At 40.4% G+C, this 27,532-nt stretch overlaps 1 protein-coding gene and 1 long non-coding RNA gene across 2 annotated transcripts in view; one reads left to right on the top strand and one right to left on the bottom strand.

Moving 5' to 3' along the window:
* Window positions 1-27,532, top strand: part of LOC138965455 (general transcription factor 3C polypeptide 1-like) — a 309,846-nt gene that overhangs the window by 208,330 nt on the left and 73,984 nt on the right. The gene's annotated exons all lie outside the window — the stretch shown is intronic.
* LOC138965453 (uncharacterized) lies at window positions 4,522-7,476 on the bottom strand. Its single transcript, XR_011455465.1, has 3 exons — window positions 6,659-7,476; window positions 5,120-5,197; window positions 4,522-4,732 (listed from the first exon to the last, which is right to left on the bottom strand). It is a non-coding gene; the product is annotated as an uncharacterized lncRNA (long non-coding RNA).

Genomic DNA, 27,532 nt, shown 5'->3' with positions numbered 1-27,532 from the left:
AGATTGACAGTATTGGCCTGTGCTATGAACAAACAGACAAAAGATTGACAGTATTGGCCTGTGCTATGAACAAACAGACAAAAGATTGACAGTATTGGCCTGTGCTATGAACAAACAGACAAAAGATTGACAGTATTGGCCTGTGCTATGAACAAACAGACAAAAGATTGACAGTATTGGCCTGTGCTATGAACAAACAGACAAAAGATTGACAGTATTGGCCTGTGCTATGAACAAACAGACAAAAGATTGACAGTATTGGCCTGTGCTATGAACAAACAGACAAAAGATTGACAGTAGTGGCCTGTGCTGAACAAACAGACAAAAGATTGACAGTAGTGGCCTGTGCTATGAACAAACAGACAAAAGATTGACAGTAGTGGCCTGTGCTATGAACAAACAGACAAAAGATTGACAGTATTGGCCTGTGCTATGAACAAACAGACAAAAGATTGACAGTATTGGCCTGTGCTATGAACAAACAGACAAAAGATTGACAGTATTGGCCTGTGCTATGAACAAACAGACAAAAGATTGACAGTATTGGCCTGTGCTATGAACAAACAGACAAAAGATTGACAGTATTGGCCTGTGCTATGAACAAACAGACAAAAGATTGACAGTATTGGCCTGTGCTATGAACAAACAGACAAAAGATTGACAGTATTGGCCTGTGCTATGAACAAACAGACAAAAGATTGACAGTAGTGGCCTGTGCTATGAACAAACAGACAAAAGATTGACAGTATTGGCCTGTGCTATGAACAAACAGACAAAAGATTGACAGTATTGGCCTGTGCTATGAACAAACAGACAAAAGATTGACAGTAGTGGCCTGTGCTATGAACAAACAGACAAAAGATTGACAGTATTGGCCTGTGCTGAACAAACAGACAAAAGATTGACAGTAGTGGCCTGTGCTGAACAAACAGACAAAAGATTGACAGTATTGGCCTGTGCTATGAACAAACAGACAAAAGATTGACAGTAGTGGCCTGTGCTATGAACAAACAGACAAAAGATTGACAGTAGTGGCCTGTGCTATGAACAAACAGACAAAAGATTGACAGTAGTGGCCTGTGCTATGAACAAACAGACAAAAGATTGACAGTATTGGCCTGTGCTGAACAAACAGACAAAAGATTGACAGTATTGGCCTGTGCTATGAACAAACAGACAAAAGATTGACAGTAGTGGCCTGTGCTATGAACAAACAGACAAAAGATTGACAGTAGTGGCCTGTGCTATGAACAAACAGACAAAAGATTGACAGTATTGGCCTGTGCTATGAACAAACAGACAAAAGATTGACAGTATTGGCCTGTGCTATGAACAAACAGACAAAAGATTGACAGTAGTGGCCTGTGCTATGAACAAACAGACAAAAGATTGACAGTAGTGGCCTGTGCTGAACAAACAGACAAAAGATTGACAGTATTGGCCTGTGCTATGAACAAACAGACAAAAGATTGACAGTAGTGGCCTGTGCTATGAACAAACAGACAAAAGATTGACAGTATTGGCCTGTGCTGAACAAACAGACAAAAGATTGACAGTAGTGGCCTGTGCTGAACAAACAGACAAAAGATTGACAGTATTGGCCTGTGCTATGAACAAACAGACAAAAGATTGACAGTATTGGCCTGTGCTATGAACAAACAGACAAAAGATTGACAGTATTGGCCTGTGCTATGAACAAACAGACAAAAGATTGACAGTAGTGGCCTGTGCTATGAACAAACAGACAAAAGATTGACAGTATTGGCCTGTGCTGAACAAACAGACAAAAGATTGACAGTAGTGGCCTGTGCTGAACAAACAGACAAAAGATTGACAGTATTGGCCTGTGCTATGAACAAACAGACAAAAGATTGACAGTATTGGCCTGTGCTATGAACAAACAGACAAAAGATTGACAGTATTGGCCTGTGCTATGAACAAACAGACAAATAATGTTGAAACAACTTAGCTCCCAGAAGCTTGGGGCAGAGGTTGGTGTGTGTGTGTGTGTGTGCGTGTATGTGTCTGTGTGCGTGTGTGTGTGAGTCTCTGTGTGTGTGTGTGTGTGTGTGTGTGTGTATTTTAATTTTTATTATCGTTCTTGTATTGGTGAGTACAGTATTCCTTTGTTTTTTAACTTTGTTCATCTTACCACAGTCACTTCGTTGTTTAGATATTTTAAGACGTCTTATCTGTTTCGGATTTCACAATTTTTTATGGTTTCAAAAGTACTCCCAAAATGTATATAATATCAGACTTAGTTTATGTATCTAAATCGTTACTACATCGTGAGTCAGCTAGCGACAGAAATCGTTTGAGATAGTTGTACTGTTGGTCCGCCGTGGTCAGTATCCCCCGGGCCCCAGGCCTGGTCTGTGCCAAGCATTGATTGCTACATTAGCACTGTCAGGCGAAAAGATGGATGAGGCGGGCATTGGGCTTGGCCTCAGATGGACTTTAGTCTTTTCCCACATCAGCGTAAGCGTAAACAAACACTTATTTACATCAGTGCTGCGCCGCTTGACCGCTTTCTGGAGCGTCTGAAGTACAGGTGTTAAATGTCCACTCATTTGATGGCCTTAGGTGAGCATGGTCATGAATAAACAAAATAGACACCCTGCAAAGTTCATTTACTTTTTAAATGATCATGGATTAAATTGTTCAAGCGAGAAATGCTGAAGTGTATAATGGGCTATGCAAGTTAAAACTGCCGAAGTATATATCATCGGTTCTTTGTGATCCTTGTAAATACGTGTTATGTGTGTCGCTGAGGATTTTGTCCTCCTGATCTGTGAGTTATGGGTTGCTTTGTGTTTGCATTTACCTTTTCGCAAGAAGCGCTTCTCGCGTCAAAGTCTCAAGAAGTTTTGAGCAGACAACTTTCTTTTGGAGAAAAACAAATCACCACATTCATTGTTCTCTGTTTTAGAAAAAGTTCTTGATGACGTACCAATGACGTCTTCGTTACATCATGACAATATGGCTGAATGACTTCATGTATCAGGGCTGTTTTTATCTGTCTGGGGCAATGAAGTCTTAGGTTGTTTTGTTGGTGTAAAGAGTGTGCTTCTGTTCTGTATTGTCCAATAGGTTCCATGGAACCATCTCTCTCTCTCTCTCTCTCTCTCTCTCTCTCTCTCTCTCTCTGTCTCTCTCTCTCTCTCTCTGTCTCTCTCTCTCTTCTCTCTCTCTTTCTCTTCTCTCTCTCTCTCTGTCTCTCTCTCTCTTCTCTCTCTCTTCTCTCTCTCTCTCTTCTCTCTCTCTCTCTTCTCTCTCTCTCTCTCTCTCTCTCTCTTCTCTCTCTCTCTTCTCTCTCTTCTCTCAACTTCCTTACTGCGTTCCTTCCCGCCTTAGAATTGCATATGAATTAGTTTTACTGATGGCTATGTGTAGTGTCTTTTAAGATTATTTGTTCACCAAGAAATTTCTAATCGGCATTAAAAAGGCAATCGGGCCGTTAATTTTTTGGTGTGTTTCCCAAGTAGTGGGGTGGCTTTATCCCGCGTAATGCTTGGCGTCATCTAAGGTGGCGAGACGTATCTTTATTATGGGAGGAACCGTGCCTTTAACGAACGCGAGGAGTGGGAGGAACCTGAGAGGAAAAATCAAAACTTGACTAAATGTAATTAAAAAGTTAGAGGAGTATGTATGTGCAAAAACCCATCCGTCTGGTTCCAGAAGCCTTTAATGTTTTGCTTGTCCCGAAGGATTAGACATTTTAATGGCTATTTATTGTCCTGAAACTTTTCTCTTAAAGCCCTTATTTCCTCCTGGTATTTTTTGTATGTTTGGTTTTGTGAGGTTGTGTGTGACGGGGTGGGGAGGGGGGGTGATGAAAGAATTATATTTATTGAGAGTAAGGCAAGCAAAGCGAATTAAGCTTTTCACAAAAGCTTGTACATTCACTGCAGGCGTCCTTCCATTTAGGCATGTCCCATAGAAAAGGGTCACTCTCCTGAAAACTGGTCAGATGTGTGACTTGAGTGCCCAAAAATAAAGTTAGTCAAAATTGAAATATTTTGGTGTGTTTGGTTTGTTTAACATCTCAACTTTCCAACACAAGGTTTTGAAAAGCAAGATAAACTTTTGGAAATGTTGTAATTTAAGATAATGTGTTGAAGGTTGCCTCGTCTCGCGTGAAACACAGGACACCATTAGAGGCACATTTTTACTCTTATCATAAAAAATACAAGTGATTATCATGCAATTTCCAATGAGATACAATAGAAATTGCTTCATAGAAGTACCAGAAGTTTCAAAATATACCATACACTTACATAATGGGGGGATTACTATGAGGACGCCAGATCAACAATTTCCTCATTCACAGAAAACCTTTCCAGCAAGTGATCAGAAATTGCTATCTGCAAAATTGTATGATTTAAAGAATCTCCATGAATACTTAAACAGGACTATGGACATACTTTGAAAAATCTTGGTAATACATGCAGATATTCATCAAATGACACAGAACGTCTCGCGTGTAACCATGGACACCGCAAACAAACACAGACACCAATATCAGTTAACCATGGGTTTATTTCAGTCAAAACGAAACAACTTTTTATTGAAATGTGTGTCTGCCACGTCTGTCAAGAGTTGGGACAGGCAGCACCTCAACTACTTCCTCAAACTTCACAAAAAATATCTCCTCCACAGCAGGCCACACAAACGATGATCCTTGTTTCCTAAGTAAACGGACAACCACCCCATTCCCATCCAGTGTGTCAATCTGTGGACAGACAAACGAACCTTTCTTAAAATAGAAAAATTAAAAATAGTAACTGAAAAGGTTTACATCATGAATTAAAAATACAAGGAGCAAGTGACACCAATAAACTTGGAAATGTCTACCTCAGAAAAGCAGACAACTGAAGCTCTCCATTCATACCAACTAGGGGTAATTTGGTACTTGAAATACATGTATAAATGTAATTGATTCCATATGTAACCTGCACTTACCATGACATGGAAAGACTTTGCGAGGAATGTCTGCACAAATCAGTATGGATACAGAAAATTAAAAAAAATGACTGCATGCAAGCAAAGTCATTCCAGTATAATAAGATTAAGATTAATGAAAAACATGTTAAAACAATTATTTACAGTAGAAACGTACCGGTCTCTCTGATCTGCTCCTGGATCAGCATTGACTGGACTGGCAGAAAGGATAGGAGCATTAGCAGCATCCTGGCATCTGAAAAAAAAGTATGCAACAGTTGGAGTCAGATATTTCAATTGCTACCACAGCTTTACATCGCACATTGAGGTCATAACAGTGCATGTTACAACCGTCAAGATCCCAAGATACACACATTGGAAATCAGAGTGGTTCTGTCCTGAACACATCCTCGTAACACAAAGAAACAACAAGTCGCGTAAGGCGAAATTACTACATTTAGTCAAGCTGTGGAACTCACAGAATGAAACTGAACGCACTGCATTTTTTAACAATGACCGCAGTGAAACTGACGAGCCTGTTTAGGGCGGTAGTGGTTTCGCTGTGCTGCATAGCACACTTTTCTGTGCCTCTCTTCGTTTGAACTTTCTGAGCGTGTTTTTAATCCAAACATATCATATCTATATGTTTTTGGAATCAGGAACCGACAAGGAATAAGATGGAATTGTTTTTAAATCGATTTCCGAAATTTAATTTTAATCATAATGTTTATATTTTTAATTTTCAGAGCTTGTTTTTAATCCGAATATAACATATTTATATGTTTTTGGATCAGAAAATGATGAAGAATAAATTAAAATGAACGTAGTTTTGGATTGTTTTATAAAAAATAAAATTTTAATTACAATTCAGATTTTTAATGACCAAAGTCATTAATCAATTTTTAAGCCTCCAAGCTGAAATGCAACACAAAGTCCGGCCTTCGTCAAAGATTGCTTTGCCAAAATTTCAATCAATTTGATTGAAAAATGAGGGTGTGACAGTGCCGCTTCAACTTTTACAAAAAGCCGGATATGACATCATCAAAGACATTTATCCAAAAAAAGAAAAAAAATATCTGGGGATATCATGCCCAGGAACTCTCATGTAAAATTTCATAAAGATCGGTCCAGTGGTTTACTCTGAATCGCTCTACACACACACACGCACAGACACACACACACCTATACACCACAACCCTCGTCTCGATTCCCCCTCTATGTTAAAAAATTTAGTCAAAACTTGACTAAATGTAAAAATGACTACACGCTGTGTAAAATCTGCTCCAGTGCAAATGAAAATGCCAGTATCTGTCATAATTTCTGCCCCGCACGCATCGCTGACACCGCATGCGGAAAGCAGCAATGGCGTCTGCTATACGAACGAGACAGCTCTGGCTATGATGAGAGATTCAAACGTTATTTCTTGAGATTCTCAACAAAACAAATGAACCTGAACCACATGATCTAATCTTCATTTAAAAAAATAGAAAATAAACTAACAAGAGGCGCAAAACAATCACAAAAAAACGAAAACTTCTTTTCACGTTGGACTGTACCTAGATCTACTCTACCCATGAATTTGCCACTTGGTTGCGTTTCTCTGACAGAAAGGCATTTTTTTTCGAATTCAGTTTGTAAACATGACAAAATCATATTAGTGGTTTAAGTTCTACACGCAAAATAGTAAAAATAGAGCCGTCGTAAAGCTCAAACTTACCTCAAAGGTTGTGATCACATGTACCGTCTCGCACGTCTGTCGTCAACTTTGGCGCGGACACCGCAACAACAAAGTTTTCCTGCGTCTAACCGCGTGCTCGATTGTACGAAAACACGTTTGCACCGTGTAACCCCCACAGGGACTCCCTTATATTCATGCGCAAATGGGTTGAAAGATCGCAAGTTTGCCAGAAAATAGTTCTGCAATGTGCTCACACGTATCGCAAATTTTCGGACACCACTTGCAGATCTATCAGAACATCTCATTAAACTTGCTTTACAGACTCAACTTGAATCTCATTCAATCGCGATTAACGACATCGAATATTTTACTATGTCAGAGTAGAATTATCCATCCCCTGAAACAGTATGCACAAGTTATGTTTGGGCATGGCGTTGAAGCTAAAAATAGGACACCAGGCGTGACGTGCGAGACGATTGTTTCTACATGGTCAAATGCAACCAAGTTATTATCAAAAGATCGTTTGGGCGCATCGGGCGGGTGAAATCAAATTCATACACAGGAATTTGCAACAATTGTAGAAAAATGTGTTATCAAATGGGTAAATTTGAGGCATGTGTATGTGCAGAGATAGCATGTCACACTTTCGAATGGAAAAAAGTGGCGATTTCAGAGCTTCTGCAGTGCAAAGCAAATCACAGAATTTACAAACGCTTTAGTTCTTGTTCACACTGTTGCTCCAAATAACACTGAAGACAACAAAACACATAAAAATAAAGGAAAGTAATTATGTTGTTGTTTATTTAAATGTTTTTGTACGCTGTCCCGACTGACCAGTTTCCAGGAGAGTGACCCAAAAACATTCCGACTTTAGGCATGTCCCATAGAAAAACATTCCGACTTTAGGCATGTCCCATAGAGAAACATTCCGACTCCCTCCTGTGCTACGTGGCAATGTTTTTGCCGTATTAATGTTGGAATCTGTGTCAACAATCATTGTTAAGCTGTGCACGCTTCGCACGAAATGTTCGTCCGGCGGCGTCTACGTCAAAAGACGCATCGAGCAAATGTTGTTTTAGTTGGTTTTATGTTTAAAAAATATCATGATGCCGAAAAATAAATGGAAAATATGACACAACATTGTTTATCAAATGGCTTTCTAAAACAATAACTAAACTTTAATACGAAAAATATCCAAGCATTTGGCATACCATTTTTGTTCTTACGGTCAATTGACACCCATGAGATTTTTCATAACGCGATGACCTATGTATTGGTACAACTTACCTTTAGATGTGGCTCTACGATATTGTTGGTTTATTAGCTAGTTTTCAGTTTGATGACCAATCTTGTGAGTCTGCTGCCACACGATGGGTGTACCATTTCCTACTTTAGTTACCTCACTTTAGGTCAATGAAACTTGTTCAAATTGCTGTTAAAGGCACAGTAAGCCTCCCGTAAACCATCACAGAGCTCCCCGAGCGTCTACATATAGTACAAGCATACTTCCATTTAAACGCTCACCGAACGGGAACATCCTGGCTGCTTTCTGTCGAGCGTGAGAAATTTTCAAAGATTGTATTTTCGTGTACTTGGTCTCAACAGCAATGGCGCCTCGTTTTGGTGCTGGACGGCTGTTATGAATACCGGAATTCACGCCCGGACAGTAAGCCTCCCGTAAACCATCACAGATACTGTCAGGCTTTTACACACAGTACAAACACCCTTCCATTTGAACGCTCACCAAACGGGAACATCCTAGGTGCCCTACGTAAAGAGCGAGCAATTTTTAAAGAATTAATTTTGCAGATTGTCTCGAACACTTTTTGGACCCATCCTGAACTCAGGTCAAACATGAGTTACTTCCCTTCGGGTCTCATTCTATCGATGTAAACTGGCGATAGCCGTGAATCGATGATTATCAAAATGTTTTTGGCCCGTGGTGCGTTTTTGCGCTAGACCTAACTTTTAAAATCTAAATAATAAATTGACAGCTTGTTACACAAACATTCTTTAATCATAAAAGAATTCTTTTTTCATCAAGACAAGATCAGTACAATTCGAAGTTGTGAAAGTTTGAAAAAAGAAAAGCCCGGAAGCAGGGTCACCCAAGGGTCGTAGCAGACGACGGTTTATCAGTGCATATCGCCGTTCCTCTCAACAGTCAAAAGCCATCGCTAGAGTTGTGAACCACAGCCGTTTGTTTCGTGCATAAAAACGTGCTATTGTAAATAGTCGCATTCAAATAACTAACTGACGACTACATTGTGAAAAAGGGAAACTGGATCACACGGGTTCACGATGGCTCAGGGGTAAGATAAACCACGCAAAAATAAATTCTTTGAAAATTGTTCGCTCTTTACGGAGGGCACCTAGGATGTTCTCAATCGGTGAGTGTTTAAATGAAAGGGTTTTTGAGTCACTTGAGAAAAAGTGACTCTATGTAATCGGTCAGTGTTAGTCTGTCCGGCCGGCCGGCCGGCCGTAGACACCACCTTAACGTTGGACTTTTCTCGGAAACTATCAAAGCGATCCGGCTCATATTTTGTTTAGTCGTGACCTCCAATGATCTCTACACTTTAACGATGGTTTCGTTGACCTTTGACCTTTTTCAAGGTCACAGGTCAGCGTCAAAGGAAAAATTAGACATTTTATATCTTTGACAAAGTTCATCGGATGTGATTGAAACTTTGTAGGATTATTCTTTACATCAAAGTATTTACATCTGTAGCCTTTTACGAACGTTATCAGAAAAACAAGGGAGATAACTAGCCTTTTCTGTTCGGCAACACACAACTTAACGTTGGGCTTTTCTCGGAAACTATAAAAGTGACCGGGCTCAAATTTTATGTGAACGTGACTCCCAGTGACCTCTACACTTTGACGTCTGCTTTGGTGACCTTTGACCTTTTTCAAGGTCACAGGTATGTCTTGAAGGAAACAAATTGAAATATCATATCTCTGAAACTATTCATCGGATTTGATTCAAACTTTATAGGATTATTCTTTACATCAAATTATTTACATCTGTATTGTGTTGTGAATAGCAATTTCTTCCTGTCCATCTGATGCCTCATATAATATTCAGAACTGCGAAAGTGACTCGATCGAGCGTTTGCTCTTCTTGTTGTACTGTGTGTAAAAGCCTGACCGTATCTGTGATGGTTTACGGGAGGCTTAGAGAAAGGTGACTTCAAGGATTGTTGTATATATATGAGGCACTACAACCTCTCAACATGTTTAACATGTCCTGAGACTAACTACTTGTGTCCTGGAACAGGTGGTATTTTTTCAAAAAGTTTTTTGTTTGTTTTTTAAGCAGTTTCTTGAGCATGATTCATTTAGAAACTGCGATCGCTGGTTCACCCGCTGTATCACGGAGTTTTAAGATTAAAAAACTTCCAACAAGTTTAGTGTGTCTCTTTAGTGCAACTCTTGATGGATGGTGAGGCGAGCAGACTGCCTCGAGGCGAAGACTAAACTCTACAGTCGAGAAGAAAATAGAGGCCCCTACGCTCCCAACTGTGTTTAAGTTTTAACATGATTGCATATGGACCACATTTTCTGTTGCCGCTTCACGCACATAACAGGAGATAATAACTTCAGTATTCTTGAAATTGCTTGTTTAGCGGGAAAGTTCTTAAGTATTTCCGTGTACCCTTGGGGCTTTTGCTTTTATTAAGTTTCCTCTTTGCTCGGATCCTGAAACTAGATGTTTAAAACTTGTAATGATTTCACACAAAATGTGTGCGCATTTCTCCTCCGGCCATTAATAATCGTTGACATTTTGGAGGGGTAAACTCTCTCCTCCTTCCCCGTGTTCTCCTGGGTCCCTCTCCTGATAGTTTTCATCATGTTTGTTGTTGTTTGTATCAACATGTTTGTTGTTGTTTGTATCAACATATTTGTGGTTCAATCAGACCTGTTTACCCTTACGATTTTGGCGTAATTTATTACGATTTTCTGCAAAAAATACGCCATTCCGCTATCCGTGTCAAGACTACGATTTTCATAAATTAAAAAAAAATTAAATTTTTTTTTTTTTTTTCATCAATTCACATGTTTGGCATTGTTTTTTTCAATGGCAAAATGGGGTGAAAAAGCACAGGACTGACCAGAGATCATATCTGTCTGATGAGACGCTGGAGAGCCTTATTCTAGTGGTGAAGTCTCGCCCTCACTCATTCGGCAAGCGCAAGTACAGTAGAGAAGCGCTTGACACACTGAAAAAGGCCTACTACGAGCAAAAGAAAAAGAATCAGTGATGCATGTGCTTTTGATGTGATCTTCTTTGAAATTATGATGACTACAAAAACTGACTGATGTGTTTTGTTTGTGAATGATGGATATATGTGCATGATTGCATTTCTCAGACACAGTTGTCATGTGCGTTGTAATTGGCGACGAATGCTGGATGATTACTATTTTTGTGCCAGGATTACTATTTTTGGGGCTGAGCATTACTCCAAAACACTTATGGGGGTAAACAGGTCTGTTCAATACAATCTTTAAGTCTAAAATGTGTTTACGATTTTGATTTGTTTATGTGTTGACATTAACAAATCAATGTGGTACATATGATTTACCAGTCTAGTTCAGTTATTAGTAGTAAATATTTTTTTCTGTCTGCTTGCGAAGCCGTTTTTTGGATGTAATGATTATCACAAATGTATTTAACATTTTACACATCTGGCTGGCAAGTCACATAACATGCGAACGAATACAGAAAATACAAGGCTAATGGATTTGTTGCCGGGTCGACTTTGAATCACCCTCATTCAATTGGCAGTTGCGTGACTCCTGGTAAGGATACTCTGAATCCAAAATATGTGTCCGACAGCCAAAACATGGCCTTTTACGACACAGCAAATTTGAATAAAATGACCTCGGAATATATATTTGTTAGCCGAATTACAAAAAGTTTCGACATATTTTTGTTATTGCCAAGTTGCGTTTTGTTCAGATTCTACCCCGCTGTGTTTAAGTTCCACCTAGTTGATTGCTGTCATAATACAGGCTAAGTGAATCTGTCCGTTCCACAATTCACTTACTTTTATTCAGATTGTGCAACCTGTGCCGGGTTTTAAGGACCATTCGGACACCTCGACGTCTAAAATTAACTTCCTCTTGAGTGGCAGCGTATTGTCAATCGATTTGCTGGCTCGAGGATTCTAATCTAGTTTCTCTGGACACTGACGAAGGCCTCAGTGGACGCTGGATCAGGAAGCGGGTTCCACTAGAGTCTGCAAGGACAAGGACTGAAGGTCGCTCTGCTGCAATCTTTAAGTGAGGCCCTTTAAAACTACTTCTTTTTCCCTTGGGAAGGGGGCTGCTGGATGTAGAATTGAGAGGTAGATGGGGGGGGGGGGGGGGTGCTGAAGGACGATGTCTGTGTAGTGCGGATTTTTCTTCTCAAAACTTCCTTTTGCCTTTTTTGTGGCAGGATTGATTAGCAAGTCTGTTGGGGGAAAAACACCCCAAAAAATCAAGCTTTTGTTTGGCACAAAAATGAAACTTGGAGAATACATGGAATAAGCTAGTTTTCTTGGTAGTTATTGAAGTGACTTATAACAATGAATGAAACATTTGTAAATACTAATAGACACAGATCGCCGTTGCTATGGAAACAGGCGCCATATTGGATTTCTAGGAAACGGTTTTACAGCGACATCATACATCAGAAATGCATGATATCTGGCACAAAGATACACATGACTTTTATCTACAATCATATAGAACGATATTTTTACTAAAGACTACAGTTGAATTTATATTAATTTTTGTAATAAGGATTAATGAATTTCTAACCGCATATTTATTAATCCTTATTTCAAAAATTAATATAAATTCAACTGTAGTATTTTCTCAAACAATCATTTTATATGATTGTAGATAAAAGTCATGTGTATCTTTGTGCCAAATATTAAGCATTTCTGATGTATGATGTTGCTGTAAAACCGTTTCCTAGAAATCCAATATGGCGCTGTTTAAGCCAGTTTCCATAGCAACGGCAGTTTATGTCTTGTAGTATTCACATATGTTTCATTTCTTTTCACAAGTCACTTCAATAACTATCAAAGAAAACTAAGTTATTCCATGTATTCTTCAATGTTACATCTAAGACGTGGATTCGCATGGCTCATTATTGCTCATTCCAGTCCAGAATGCCAATAAGCGGGACTGGGGATCATACGGAATTGCCTTTGTTACTTTGTTCAGGATAAAGTTTGTTATCCTGCTTGTGACTTAGAGTAAGATTCAACAGGGATGTAGAACAAGTTAGACGAGCGTGGAAATATTGAGGGGCTCAATATACTGCTTTTGAAACGTTTGTAGAATGAAGCGGAGGTCAGTCTATGGACAGAGACCTGCTATGCATACTGATGTCATTTCTCCATTAGCGACCAGGGTCATAGCCCTGGATTTTGACAGAAACACAAAAGAGGGGTTCGCGTGAGGCTTAGTTCATAACTCTAGCACGTGGTTGGGGAAAATGATAACTTGCGTCTGGCAGTATAATTATGCAGATGCCCTGGAAAAATCACTCGGCCCTTCTTAACATATCTTGCGAATCCCGAGTGCATGATTGTGATTGTTGCTTGCAACTCCCTTCTCTTCTTCTTTTTGAGTCACTTGAGAAAAAGTGACTCTATGTAATCGGTCAGTGTTAGTCTGTCCGGCCGGCCGGCCGGCCGGCCGTCCGGCCGGCCGGCCGTAGACACCACCTTAACGTTGGACTTTTCTCGGAAACTATCAAAGCGATCGGGCTCATATTTTGTTTAGTCGTGACCTCCAATGACCTCTACACTTTAACGATGGTTTCGTTGACCTTTGACCTTTTTCAAGGTCACAGGTCAGCGTCAAAGGAAAAATTAGACATTTTATATCTTTGACAAAGTTCATCGGATGTGATTGAAACTTTGTAGGATTATTCTTTACATCAAAGTATTTACATCTGTAGCCTTTTACGACTGGAAGAACTCTGTCAATGTCGGCGGGTCAGTATCCTTAGCGGATTATGACTTTATTCAGTTATTCTGCAGAAAAACAAATGCTGCAGAAAAAACGTTTTTTATGCAGTATTTCTGAATAATGTCAACATCCGCCGAAGCATCTTTTTTTTCCGCAGCATAATGTTTACATGTTTTTCTGCGGCATTATTGCGATAAACTTTTTCTTCGGAATAATCTGTGACAGTGTTTCTGCAGAAAAACCAACGTTCTTGTAAAGTAGCGTTTGTATCCGTCGTGCTTTGGCGTAGAGGCTAGTTGCTAGTTACGGTGCTAGGAGGACTGGAAAAAAACGCACGTCCGATTTTTATTTTTTATTGTATCTTATTTTCGTGTTTGTTTTGGTTGTTGTTGTTTTCTGACAAATAGTTCAGCCAATGAACGGGGTATTAACCATAGCCGTGCCTTACGACTTTCGGCAGTTTTGGTTAGGGTTAGCAGACGTACTCTTTTACGTGTTTAAGGCTTATGTTAACAACAATCCTAGAAAGGTATCGAGTCTGTGCAGGCCAAACGCTTTGCCGTTATTTGTTTTTACTCAGACATTCTTTGATTTTACTCAGCCATTCTTTGTAACACCCAATCTCTGTCGTGCATTTTCTTTCGTGCAATAGATACCTCGGACAGAAGTACTTTCGTCCGTAGTTGAGGCTTATGTTAACATCTCTGTATGGGTATCGAGTCTGTGTTAGCCAAACGCTTTGCCATTCTTTGTTCTACTCGACCATTCGTTGTTTTTACTCGACCATTCCTTGTTTTTACTCAGCCATTCTCTGTTTTACCCAGTCTCTCTCGTGCATTTTCTTCCGTGCAATAGAAACCTCGGGCGAAAGTACTCTTATCCTTGTTTGAAGTTAATTTGTTCAGACTTAGTGTCTCTTCGGTTTTTGTGTGTTTGTCTCGGTACTGACTTTTCCCTCCAGCTGGGATTAAGCTTCTGATGAAGGGATTAGTGACTGTGTAGTGGCAGTGACGGTCTCTTTGAAAAAGAGGACATGATTGGAAGTAAAGTTAGAGGTATCATGAAGATTACTATTTCTGCACTGGTGTATGGACGGATGGGTGTGTTAGTCGATGTGTGAGTGTGTGTGTGTGTGTGTGTGGAACCAGCTTATGCTGACTATGTTGACTTTTGTTGGGAGTACGATGAAAACACAAAAAATGCAGACGAATAGAAAAAAATATATCCAATACAGAGCGGCAGACAGACAAACAGGTAGACGTACAGACGGATAGAGTTGTAATCTGAAGAACAAAATAAATCAAACTATGCGAATTATCGTTAATGGTGGGATTTCACGGTAGAAACAGAGCACAATGATGTGAAAGGTGGATGCAGCGCCTAAAGGCAGTCGATCTACTGGCCGATGTGAATGCGTGATATATTGTGTAAAATATTCCATCTCACACGGCAATAATAGGTAACATGCGCCTTGAGTCGCCTTGTGTGGTGAGATACGTGCGCGATATAAATCCTCGTAAATAAATAAATAAATAAAATAAATAACATCCGTAGTCGTACGTTTAACCGTTGAATGTTGTAATCCTCTGATCATCTGGGACTCAAACACGTCATTGTACAATCTACGCGCGGGTGTAAACGTCACTAACTCACATCATACACCAATCATGTTACGAGGCGAGTGTAAACGTCACTAACTCACATCATACACCAATCATGTTACGAGGCGGGTGTAAACGTCACTAACTCACATCATACACCAATCATGTTACGAGGCGAGTGTTCAGCTTTGTAATATTAGCCAAATTGTCACCGTAAAGCCATCATTATTAACATGAAACAGACGAAGGTTGCTTGGATTTCCTGTAAGCTTATCTTTAATAGCTCTCTTTCAGCTCAGCTTTTTTTTTTTTAATATGTATCGCGAGCTGATCTTGACATTGCGAGAAAAACAATTCTTGAGCTCCTCTTCCAAGACAAAAAACAAAGGCATTTGACGTGTTTCATTCTGCTAAATGGAAACAATTTGCACATGAGTGTGTATGGAATTACATCCAGGCTGAGAAGATGTGAAACCTGTGTTATTCGTGGACTTGTGATTAGTGCGTATGGTGTTCCAAAGCACAGGTTTCACTGTCGAAGATAAAACTTGTAAATTGATTACAAAATGGCGGGCGATGATCAAAGAACATCGTGAGAGACTAGTTTTCTCCGATTTGATTGTTTACCAGACGATAGAGCTATTTTAGATGGAAGCGTATGCCATCTGGTGACAGCTGTTCATTAACCAGTGTGTTCGTAGGAGTGCTTAATTTCTCTGCAGAAGATCCATGCGTGAAAATCGGTGAAGTCTTTCAGCAAATGTCGCAGTTTGTAAGCGAGTGCTACAGGTGCAAAATCTCAAACAACATATCACGTGAGAGATATGAAACCTGGCTAGCTAGAACCTCCAAGCACCAGTCCACATAAATCAAAAACTACCGCCCACATCAGCCCATTGCTGAACGTCCATCTGAAAAGGGCTGTATTGCAATTCTACGGGGATCTTCCAAATCTTGATCCGGTTGACTCTGGGTGGTTGTAGGATGGGCAGAAAACCGCCTGGAGTAGAACCTACACCAACTGAAGTCATGCTAATTTTGAAGTGTGGCTGTGGAGAAATTTACCATGTGCAACAGCATGCTGTGGTTGCGCAGTCGGTCAATGTGCGTGTGCCATCTTATGTCGATGTCTACTCCTTGGAAATTGCACAAATCCGCACTGGTCATCCATCGTAGTCATCCGCACTGGGTATGTGCAACAGTCACCTTCACCGGTCACCAGCACTGGTCATCTGGATCGGTCATCCACACTGGTCATCATTTGCGGTCATCCGCACTGGTCATCCTTTTGTGATCATCCGCATCGGTCATCCGCACTATTCATCCTTCATGATCATCTGCACTGGTCATCCGCACAGGTCATCCTTCATGATCATCTGTACTGGTCATCTGCACTAGTCATCGTCCATGATAATCTGCACTGGTCATCCGCACTAATCATCCGCACTCGTCATCCGCACTGGTCATGTTTCATGATCATCTGCACTGGACATCCGCACCGGTAATCCGCACTGGTCATCTGCACTGGTCATCCTTCATGGTCATCTGCACAGGTCATCCACACTGGTCATCCGCACTGGCAATTCTCACCGGTCACCCGTACTGGTAATCTACATGACATCCTGCGTAATCATCGGGCGTGGTCATTTATTGGTCATCAGCCATAGTCATCCGCTACCATTTCGGCAATTGAAAAAAGGATCGATGGTGGCTGGCCTCAAACTGGAAACTCACTGCATGACCATGTCATCTTGTGTGGTTAACCAGCGTGGTCATCCCGCCTGGTCATCTGGAGTGGTAAACTACACATCATCCTGTGTGGTCATCGGCGAGGTAAAGTGCATACTAATCAGTATCCCTGGTTCGTCGCCATGACCTTTACGTTATGAGATAGAGGTCTTTTGTATGTGAGACATGGTACATCAGGTTTAGCCTCTTGACATGACGCCTAATACACCTCCTCGGGGCGTCACTAACTGACACAACACTGTGTATATGGTGTCAATCGCTTGGCGCTGTGACACCTTACAAGGCCTTTCGTCTGATGTATACATTCCTCACCTGACTAGATCTTTTTTTTTAAAAGAGCACAAGATAACTTTAAGTTATTCTGGGTATTACAGCCACTTTTCCAGGATTAAGTTGTTATCTGCTTGCTCACCGACCAAGTCACTCATTGATTCTGGAACCCACCAGGATGGTAGGGTCACTTCAACGACGAGCGCTTCATAAGCTGTCTCCACCTCTGGCGGCTGTGAGCAATTTTTGGGAAGTTGCAAAACATTTCCCAATCCACTCTGTAATGATATCTGTCCCTCTGTTCATTTGTCTTCTCTATCTTCTCTTTCCGCGCACCACACCCTGTAAGATGGTCTTGGAGAGCCCGCCTGTTCTTGTTACATTGCCATACAATCTCAGCTTCGTCTTCTTGACAGTGATCTTTGAAGTGATGCACGTGCTAAGTGATGGTTTTGCAGACATTAAAATATATGACCTTGAAATTGTTTGACCTTGAGAACGTGTGACCTTCAGTGTTGGTGAACGTTTTTATTCATCGCAAGTTTTAAAAAGACATTTCGTCATTTTATCTTCAAAAATAGTATAATCCTTTATCATTTGAATGAACATTTGACATTCATATGACCTTGAAATGCGATGAAGGTCAAGCAAAGTGCAACAGTAATCAAAGCCCACAACACATATAAGCTTAAACCATTAGCCGTAACTGAAAAAATATATTGCTAAAACTAACTATATCATGCTCCGTTAACCAGTTTTAACGGTCCCTCAACAGACCAGCCATTCGGGTTATAGTGTCTGCTAATCATGTAACTGTTGTTATGCATATTAACTCCCGTTTTATCTCCCGGAAAACATAAATAAATACAGTTCTGCTAGTTTATAGCATGCAGTTTCGACTATTTTGCAGTCTGGAATCCATCTTGTCCGCCATCTTGAATACATCAAAATGCCCAAGGATGACAGAGTGTCATCCGTCGGATCTGTAATCTACAGACATCACAGAGTTCAAAACAGTCAAAACATTCTCCGAGGTATTTTTTGAGGGGTTAAGGTCAAAATCGGGAAATGACGACCTGACTACCTCCAAAACACACACACACACACACACACACACACACACACACGCACACACACTCACACACACACACACGCACACACACAAGCACACACACACGCCGACTAGTGGTTTATTGGTTTTAAATATTTGTGGTCTGCAGATTGATTGGTTTTATGAGTGTGTGTTAACTGTTGGATCAGTATTTTCCTTTGTGTGTACATACTATACCTTGCTTTTTACTCTTAGTCTTAGATATTTTTGTTTACCTATGGCTTTCGTGTCGGTGTGTTTGTTTGTTCGTACTCATAAACTAGTTTGCTATGTTTTTGTTGTTGTTAATGTTTTGTTCATTCGTCCTTTTACCCCTTTTATGAATGATGCAGAAATTGTTGTTTTACCTTGTCTATACTGTCTATTGTGGACTGGGTGGCCGAGTGGTAACGCACTTGCGCTCGGAAGCGAGAGGTTGCGAGTTCGACCCTGGGTCAGGGCGTTAGCAATTTTCTCCCCCCTTTCCTAACCTAGGTGGTGGGTTCAAGTGCTAGTCTTTCGGATGAGACGAAAAACCGAGGTCCCTTCGTGTACACTACATTGGGGTGTGCACGTTAAAGATCCCACGATTGACAAAAGGGTCTTTCCTGGCAAAATTGTATAGGCATAGATAAAAATGTCCACCAAAATACCCGTGTGACTTGGAATAATAGGCCGTGAAAAGTAGGATATGCGCCGAAATGGCTGCGATCTGCTGGCCGATGTGAATGCGTGATGTATTGTGTAAAAAAATTCCATCTCACACGGCATAAATAAATCCCTGCGCCTTGAATATGTGCGCGATATAAATTGCATAAAAAAAATATTAAAAAATCCCTGCGCTTGGAACTGTTCCCACGGAATACGCGCGATATAAGCCTCATATTGATATTGATTGAATAAAGTGTCAAAGCAAAGCGCTCTCTCTCTCTCTCTCTCTCTCTCTCTCTCTCTCTCTCTCTCTCTCTCTCTCTCTCTACGGACCTAATGCTATCTTTCCTGTAATAAAGTTCAAGTTCAAGTTCAAGTTCTCTCTGTCTCTCTCTCTCTCTGTCTCTGTCTCTGTCTCTCTCTCTCTCTCTCCCTCTCTCTCTCTCTCTCTCTCTCTCTCTTTTCTCTCTCTCTCTCCCTCTCTGTCTTTCTCTTTATCTATCTCTCTCTCTCTCTCTCTCTCTCTCTCTCTCTCTCTCTCTCTCTCTCTCTCTCTCTCTCTTTCTCTATACGTTATGGCCTTTGTCTCATGCGCATTTCATATCTCCTTTTGAAGCATAGAAATTGAATTGCCATCGTCATATGTTATTGTTACACTTTTCTTTCTTTCGACGTATGTACTCCTGTTTACGTCTACCTTTTCCTGGATGATCCCCGTCACAGACAGGTGCATTAGTTCATATTTATGACTGAGCACAAGAAAACCGGAATAATGAAATACGTTTTTGGCTCACGTAAGTGTAGCCTATGCGATCGTAACTTTGTCTGTCTGTGCGTGCGTGCGTGCGTGCGTGCGTCTGTGCGTGTGTATGTCTGTGGTAGAAACTCTAACATTTGAAGACGTCACATTACATTGACGTCACATTATGACGTAAGAGGGTTAGACGTCACGCGAAGGAAGTACTGACAGTCTCGGTCATTATTATTTTGAGCGCGCCGAGACCAGTTGGCAGTCGTGTCCTTGTAAGTAGGCTACATGCAGACAGACAGATCTAGATCTAGTGTCTCGCTTTCTTGCACAGTTTCACCTATGCTCTTTCTGTGTGTGTGTGTGTGTGTGTGTGTGTGTGTGTGTGTGTGTGTGTGTGTGTGTGTGTGTGTGTGACGGAGTGATTGAGTTTGTGTTACTGTTTGTCGATTTCTTACGTGAGCCTTGAAGGCTTCGCCTCTTGTTTACATTTAGTGAAGTTGTGACTAAATGTTTTAACATAGAGGGGGGAATCGAGACGAGGGTCGTGGTGTATGTGTGTGTGTCTGTCTCTCTGTCTGTGTGTGTGTGTGTAGAGCGATTCAGACTAAACTACTGGACCGATCTTTATGAAATTTGACATGAGAGTTCCTGGGTATGATATCCTCAGACGTTTTTTTCATTTTTTTGATAAATGTCTTTGATGACGTTATATCCGGCTTTTCGTGAAAGTTGAGGCGGCACTGTCACGCTCTCATTTTTCAACCAAATTGGTTGAAATTTTGGTCAAGTAATCTCCGACGAAGCCCGGACTTCGGTATTGCATTTCAGCTTGGTGACTTAAAAATTAATTAATGACTTTGGTCATTAAAAATCTGAAAATTGTAAAAAACTATTTTTTTTTATAAAACGATCCAAATTTACGTTCATCTTATTCTCCATCATTTTCTGATTCCAAAAACATATAAATATGTTATATTTGGATTAAAAACAAGCTCTGAAAATTAAAAATATAAAAATTATGATCAAAATTAAATTTTCCAAATCAATTTAAAAACACTTTCATCTTATTCCTTGTCGGTTCCTGATTCCAAAAACATATAGATATGATATGTTTGGATTGAAAACACGCTCAGAAAGTTAAAACGAAGAGAGGTACAGAAAATCGTGCTATCCTTCTCAGCGCAACTACTACCCCGCTCTTCTTGTCAATTTCACTGCCTTTGCCATGAGCGGTGGACTGACGATGCTACGAGTATACGGTCTTGCTGCGTTGCATTGCGTTCAGTTTCATTCTGTGAGTTCGACAGCTACTTGACTAAATGTTGTATTTTCGCCTTACGCGACTTGTTTATAATTGTGTTGCCAAGCACATCGTTGTGGGGAGTTTAACCTTTGCCGTGCTTCCTGGGTTCACACAAACCCATACCTGGGTATCGGCAGTGGTAAATGTCACGGCGGAACCACAATATCAGGCTGAATCAGTGTAAGAGATGATGTAATACAAAGAGAGTGCTAAGACGTCTGTATGACAAGTATTAACGTGCATAGCGATACTATAAAAGTTCTGTCATGGAACATGAAAGGGTTTATAGAAACAATAGATGGATTACGAGTAAACAAGTTTAATGAGCATAATTTTACGAACAAACTTTCAGCATACGATATAGTCTTCTTAGAAGAAACCCACCTCGATAAAGACAATGTAAAAGATATCAACATACCCAACTTCTCAACGCCTGTCCATTACATGAGAGAGAAAAGAAAAAACGCACAGAAAGCGTCAGGCGGTATTTCCGTTTTTATAAAAGCGGATCTTAGACAGCATGTTAAACTCTTACCACAGAGTAATAGTGATATTGTATGGGTTAGAATCCCAACGATGGACAAACACGGTCAGGATACTTTTATATGTGGGTGTTACATACCACCAGAACACTCATCATATGGGAAAGACCACTCAATCAAAATATGGGACTGTCTTGAGCGTGACGTAGAAATATTTTCAACCAAAGGCAACGTAATTGTGTGTGGCGATATGAACGCGAGGACAGGCAGTACAGTGGATTACATAACCGTGGACTCTGTGCGATACGACAATGCCGCGGGTGACGAATTCAATGAACACCTACTTAATGAGCCGATGGATATACACCAAAGGTGCTCAATGGACAACACCACGCACAAAATTGGCCGTCGATTAATTGACCTGTGTATCGACAACAACCTTGTTATTCTGAATGGAAGAACACTAGGTGATCTAGATGGGCGTTTTACCAGCCACCAACCTAACGGCAGCAGTGTGGTTGATTATTTCATATGTACACATGTGTTATATAGCGGTGTAGTAAACATGACAGTGGAAGCGCTAAATGAATACTCAGATCACTGTCCTATACGTCTGACGATACACATACCAGCACTATGGAAAAGAAAACAGGAAAGGAGCTCGTCTAATAAGTACGCTACAGCCCCAGAGCCAAATAATCAAGACAAAACGAGTTTCGTCTGGGACGAACACTCAGCCGAAAGCTTACAATGCGCACTCAAAACACAAGCGTTTACTATGCTGCTAAGAGACATTGACAATAAGATAGACGGACTACAAGACAATACCATGACAAACACCTTAGATGAAATAGTAGACGAATTTACGGACATAATGACAAAAGCATCAAAACTCTCCCTGAAATGCAGACTATCTAGAAAAAAAAAGAAACAAAAAGCGGAGTAAGAAATGGTTCGATCAGGAATGCTACGTACAGAGACGGGAACTTAAGTCACTAAGAAACGCATTTAATCGCCACCCCTATAACCGCTCTCTGCGAGATAAACTCTTCAGTCTGTCACGCACGTACAATAAAGCTTTGAAAAGGAAAAAGCAACTGTATAAAAACAAACTCATCGCTACTCTGAACGATGCATACACAAATGACCCGACAAGCGTATGGAAAACACTTAAACTACTAAAAGACTCTGAGAACCCAAACGACCGGAATAGAAGCAACATCAGCTCATGCAAATGGATAAACCACTTACAAAACCTGATAGGCACTGATGCCGAAGTAGAGCAAACTACGAAAGATAACGTACGGGCAGAGCTCAATAACATTGATATCAACGCACAATCCGCACAACTCGATCTGCCTATCACAATGGAAGAAATCGCGAAAGCAGCTTCCAACTTGAAGTCGAAAAAAGCACCAGGTGTAGATGGAATTACAAATGAAATAATCAAGGCAAGCCTGCCTGCTACACAAATAACAATTAAAAAATTGTTTCAGGCAGCTCTGCACATAGGCTCGTGCCCCAAAGCATGGGCGACGGGTATAAACATTCCAATCTATAAGAGTGGTGACCCTATGAATCCTGGTAATTATCGTGGGATAACACTAAATAATAACCTAGGGAAATTTTTCTCGCAGATCATTAACAATAGACTAAATGGATTCCTGGAATCTAATCATCTATATGCGAGGGAACAGGCCGGATTTAGAAAGAAGTCGAGAACGACGGACCAAATATTTATCCTAAAAAAGATCGTCGACGGAATAATTACAAACAGAAAAGACAGGTTGTATGCATGCTTCGTGGACTTCCAAAAGGCCTTCGACAACGTATGGCACGAAGCTCTCCTCCTCAAACTTAACAGGATAGGAGTTATGGGGAATTGTTTCAACGTTATAAGAGATATGTACAGCAAATCTACTATCTGCACTAAGACCGCACTCGGACACTCACATGACATACCCGTCCGGAAAGGTGTACATCAAGGCAATACTCTAAGCCCCACACTCTTCAACATATTCATCAACGATCTCCCAGATTATCTGCGTGGGAATGACTCACCAAGTCTGAACAGTGCCCAAAATACAGAAATCCCATGCCTACTTTACGCCGATGATTTGGTAATTCTGTCCACATCCAAAAGAGGACTACAAAATAAGTTGAACCGACTGAATGACTACAGCAGTGAATGGGGCATTAAAATAAACAAAGAAAAAACGAAAGTGATAATATTTACCCGCACAGACCCAAAAGTACCAATACTATTTAACTGTGGCACACATATGATTGAAAGTGTAGACCAATATAAATATTTAGGGGTCATCTTCCATAAAAGCGGTAAATTCTTACAAACCCAGGAACATTTAGCCAAGCAAGCAAACAAGGCATCGCATGCCCTGAGACGACTAATTAGAGGAAGAGAGATGAAAGTAACTACAATGATGCAACTATTTTATACCTTAGTCGCCCCTGTGTCCTCTTATGGAGCCGAGGTCTGGTTCCCATCAGCAATCAACATCCAAAACGAACAATCGCTACCCGACATATTCGATAAGTGTCTATCGAATAATCTACCCCATGAACAAGTGCATTTAAAATTCATTATTCCCCCCTCTGCTTCTTTACCTCTGTAAACTTGTAGAGCTAGTTATTTTTCGATAATGACCCAGCAACCAAACAAATAACGAGCCAGCAACAGCCTGAATCCTCGATAGTGCAATGGGTTGAGAAGCTGTTCTGTTTTGGTACTACTTTTGCGACTGAAAAGTTCCGAACGCTCTATACGTACGAAATATACATCTCTGGAGCAAACAATACAAACATACCGCATTTAAATTAACAACTACAGGCCTGAACACATGAATCTCCATATAAAATCCATGTGTTAGGTTGTTTTCTGAATCTAGATCTGCCGTGCACACACCGTTCATCACAAGCAGATTCCCAAGGCAAGTAACTCATACTCTTGCCGACAAGAGTAGTTCCCCTTCTTTTAACGCAGTTTCTTCGACAACACTGACTGCAATCCGACGGTCAGTTTTCAACAATATTTCATTTTATAAACAGATCAGACGCAACCAAATGCACACATCTCATCAATTTAAACAACATAAAGCGGTTTCATACACTATTTTCCTCAGAAAACTGAACTTCATACAGTAATTAACGTTGGAACACGGGTGCAAAAGTTCGTCTGCTAGTCCCATTTGACAAAAGAACATTATCCTAAACGATACTAAAACATAAACAGAACACACAATATCTGCTTTTACCGCCACAGCAGAATAACAGCATATCTGTGTACTTGATTTTAGTCTAAAACAGGGAAACTGACCAGAAGTGTTAACAGAATGGAATGATTTGCACGGAACTATACAACCGCGCATTAATCGATCGCCTGCGCAGGTTGACTGGTTGAGTGATTCGGATTCGATCAAACTTTCGCACAAAAACTCCTGTTTTCTTTGAATAACTGAAGAAAGGAGGAATAAAGAGGTTACACACCTCGTCTCAGTGATTATTAAAAATAATGGTCTCAGTTCGCGGTCATGAAAAAGCTCGCTGAAGCTCGCATTTTTCATGATCCGCCAACTTCGACCATTATTTTTAATAATCACTGAGACTCGGCATGTAACCTCTACGTAAACGCCTTCTTGGCGTCCACAGTAAAGCAATGAACTTGCCAACGCTAGCAGAGCTCGGGCAACTCCCTGTGGGTATAAAACTAATTGAACAAACAATAAACTTCTGGACCCACATCGTTGAGTCAGAAGAAAATTCATATTTACGACAGGCTTACGCTGACATGATCGACAGACCACAAGACAGCTCACCGCAATGGATACATTTCATTCGAGCAATCATAGGTAACCTCGGACTGGACCATAACTGGATACTTCAGTCAGCAGTCCAAAAGAATGCGCTGATGAAAACTCTACGACGAGGACTAGAATACGAATACGTACGATTTTGGCAAGGAAAGAAGACTGAGGGCTCAAAACTGCAATACTACAACACAATTACTGACGGCGATTACGACTGTGAAGCATACTTGACATGTGTAACCAACCCCAAACACAGAAAAGCACTGTGTAGATTGCGTATTAGCGCTCACGATTTAAAAATCGAAAGGGGGAGATACACAAACACACCCAGAGAGGATAGAAAGTGCACCGTGTGTGGCGTAATTGAAGACGAGCTCCATTTCCTGGATAGTTGTACAAGATTTCATGATCTACGCTTGCAGCTTATGGAACATGCACGTGTTAATGCTCGAAATCCGAGTCAGCTGATGACGATGCAAGACGTATCGATACAGCAACAACTTGCTGAATTTGTATACAACTGCATGATTATACGCAATAATGACATAACTACAGATACATAACAATGTTGTAATCACTGCTCCATGGACGATATTTCTTCTTGTCTTTACAAATATCCACTTCGTGTCTGATAAACCCTTTACTGTGTTTTTATGACAATTAAATGAGTTCTGAGTTCTGAGTTCTGAGTTCATACTTTTAAAGAGTAGTAGTGATTGTAACTATCCCTCTGCCGACGGCGCGGGTTCTGCTACACCCATAATTACCAAAGCGGCGGAACGGTGTCTGTCTGCCTGTTTGTCTCCAAGAGACTGTCTGTCTCTCTGTCTGTCTGTCCGTATCTCTCTGTCTGTATGTCTGTTGTCAGTTGCTCTGTCTGTCTGTCTGTCTGTCTATCTGTCTATCTGTCTATCCGTCTATCTGATTGTCTGTCTATCTGACTGTCTGTCTCTGTCTCTCTCTCTCTCTATCTGTCTCTCTCTGTCTCTCTCTCTCTCTTTGTCTCTCTCTCTCTGTCTCTCTCTCTCTGTCTCTCTCTCTGTCTCTCTCTCTCTTAGTCTCTCTCTCTGTCTCTCTCTCTTAGTCTCTCTCTCTGTCTCTCTTTCTTAGTCTCTCTCTCTCTCTTTCTTAGTCTCTCTCTCTCTCTTTCTTAGTCTCTCTCTCTCTCTTTCTTAGTCTCTTTCTCTCTCTTTCTTAGTCTCTCTCTCTCTCTTTCTTAGTCTCTCTCTCTCTCTCTTTCTTAGTCTCTCTCTCTCTTTTTCTTAGTCTCTCTCTCTCTTTCTTAGTCTCTCTCTCTCTCTCGCTGTCTTAGTCTCTCTCTCTCTCTTTCTTAGTCTCTCTCTTTCTTAATCTCTCTCTCTTTCTTAGTCTTTCTCTCTCTCTTTCTTAGTCTCTCTCTCTCTTTCTTAGTCTCTCTCTCTCTCTCTCTTTCTTAGTCTCTCTCTCTCTCTCTCTTAGTCTCTCTCTCTCGGCCAAACTCATCGTAAAGGATAATGCCTCAACAGATATGAAATTAAAAATGCTTAACTTTCTTCCACTGGAAAAGCATCTCAAGTTAAACAAAGCCATTTTCATGCATAAATTGTATCACGGTAAAGTGCCGATTTACATTACATCATTATTTAATAAAGATACCCACAGATATGGGTCGGTCAACTTGATCCCACCAATTCCACGAATTGACCTGTATAAGACCAGTCTTGCTTTTTCGGGTACTTCAGTTTGGAATTCACTTCCATCATCCTTCAAGCACCTAAAGTCATTAAAAAGTTTTAAAAAATGTGTTAAAAGCCACTTAATGTCTGAGTAGTTTAACGCCTTTTGACTTACCAAACTTAGTATTACGTCAAAAATATGCTGTGCATTGTATATTCTGAACATATTTTTGTTACACTATTGCTACATGTTCGATTGCCACCAGCTTGTTTATGCATTTGATTTTATGAATAACCACATATGTATGCTCTTCATGCCTCATCTTTATCATCATCATTATCATCATCATTATCGTCATCATCATCATCGTCATCTTTATTATCACGTTTTCCGACCTCCTTTTGTTGGTTAACTTTTTAATTTTTTAATTTTTAATTTTTTTTTTATTTTTTTTTTTTATTATATAATTGTGTGTCTATGCGTCCCAAGGACAGATTGTAAGAAAAGGCGTAGCCTTAAATCTAAATCCTTGTAAAATAAAGTTCATTTCAATTCAATTCAATT

Source organism: Littorina saxatilis, linkage group LG4, assembly GCF_037325665.1.
Source record: "Littorina saxatilis isolate snail1 linkage group LG4, US_GU_Lsax_2.0, whole genome shotgun sequence".
Classification (NCBI taxonomy): Eukaryota; Metazoa; Mollusca; class Gastropoda; order Littorinimorpha; family Littorinidae; genus Littorina; species Littorina saxatilis.
The sequence above is the reverse complement of the archived record's forward strand: the minus strand, read 5'-3'. Positions and strand labels throughout refer to the sequence as shown.